We start from the raw sequence: 1,994 nt of genomic DNA on the forward strand, positions 1-1,994 counted from the left end.
AGACTATCCTGGCCAACATGATGAAGCCCCATCTCTACTAAAAATACAAAAACTGGCCGGGTGTGGTGGTGCGCGCTTTTAGTCCCAGCCACTCGGGAGGCCCAAGCAGGAGAATCGCTTGAAGCTGGGAGGCAGAGGTTGCAGTGAGCTGAGATCACACCACTGCACTTCAGCCTGGTGACAGAGCGAGATTCCGTCTCAAAAAAAAAAAAAAAAAAAAACCCTGCGGCGTCTTACAGGCAGCCCTCCCTTGTGGCCAGCTGTGGGCTCTGGCTCTGTGGCTAAACTTGCCAGCCTTTCTGAGATTTTACCAGTTAACTTTTCTGCTTAACGATACAGTTCCCCTCCGAAGGAAACGTGTGGCCCAGATTTTGACGCCAGCATGAATCAGCCTCCTCTTCTCCTTCTCCTCCTCCTCCTCTTCTTTTTTCTGGGGTCTGTTGAGTCACTTTCAAATATTTGTTTCTAGGTTTTCTTATATTTCCTTCTCTTCCCCATTTTTTTTTAAATGCTACATTTTAAAGCAATGTGTTGTTTAAAGAGAATGATAAAAACAAAGGAAACAAAGTTTCTTTTTCCCATCCCATGAGAGCTTGACTTGAATTCGTCTTTGGTGACAGTTTCCGCCCCAGGGGCCTCCCTTCCTCTCCATACACTGCCTTCAGGCCTCCCCTGACCCCACAGGCAGGGACCAACAGGTAGCACTTCTAAGAGCTTGAGGATCAGGTATGCAGAACGCACTGGATAAGGAGCCAGAGACTTGACCCAGCTTTGCCTGTCATGGCCTGTTTGACCTTGATGATTCACTTATTTCCTGGACTCCCCAGGCCCCTCAGCTAGAAAACGGAGGGCCTAGCTGAAATGGTCCTCAGAGTTCTTCTGCCAGCACTAAAATTCTCTGCTCCTGGGGCCTCTGGTTCAAGCCTGGTGAGTAAAGGCAAATCCAGCATGTTCTAGAGGAGGCTGAGAGGTTTCATTCTTTCTGACTGTTCTGTTCAACTACTCTCTTCCCTTCCTGCTGTTGCAACACATGGCGCTCTTATTCATTTAATAATTTAAAAAATGCCCATTTCAATTTAAAACCTCAGTGTCTTATCCTCTTGCCTCCCCATCTTTGAATCTTACAACCTGCTTCTTATTGGCCAAATGGCTCACGCCTATAATCCCAGCATTTAGGGAGGCTGAGGTGGGTGGATCACGAGGTCAGGAGCTCAAGACCAGCCTGGCCAAGATGGTGAAACCTTGTCTCTACTAAAAATATAAAAATAAGCCAGGTGTGGTGGCGGGTGCCTGTAATCCCAGCTACTCGGGAGGCTGAGGCAGAGAATTGCTTGAACTAGGGAGGCAAAGGTTGCAGTGAGCTGAGATTGTGCCACTGCATTCCAGCCTGGGCGATAGAGTAAGACTCCCTCAAAAAACAAAACAACACAAACAAACAAACAAAAAAACCCAACCTGCTTCTTATTGACAGAATAATTTCAACTTATCAACTTATTTAATTGTTCGTTTTTATCATTTTTGTTTCACATTTCACTGTTTCAAAAAGATTTTTAAAAATTAATATTTTTATTTGAAATAATTTTAGACTTTGAGAAAAGTTGCAAAATAATAGAGTTCCATATATCCTTAACTTAGAATTTCCAAATGGTAACATTTTCCCTCATTCCTCATTTGCTTTACTATTCTATTATACATATGATATGTAACAAGTGTGTGGCTGGGCACAGTGGCTTACGCCTGTTATACCAGCACTTTGGGAGGCTGAGGCGGGCAGATCATCTGAGGTCAGGAGTTTGAAACTAGTTTGACCAATATGGTGAAACCACATCTCTACTAAAAATACAAAAATTAGCCAGGTGTGGTGGCACACACCTGTAGTCCCAGCTGCTTGGGAATCTGAGGCAGGAGAATCACTTGACCCGGGGAAGCCGAGATTGCAGTGAGCTGAGATCACGCCACTGCATTCCAGCCTGGTGACAGAGTGAGACTCTGTC

Source organism: Cebus imitator, unplaced genomic scaffold, assembly GCF_001604975.1.
Source record: "Cebus imitator isolate Cc_AM_T3 unplaced genomic scaffold, Cebus_imitator-1.0 Scaffold162, whole genome shotgun sequence".
NCBI lineage: Eukaryota > Metazoa > Chordata > Mammalia > Primates > Cebidae > Cebus > Cebus imitator.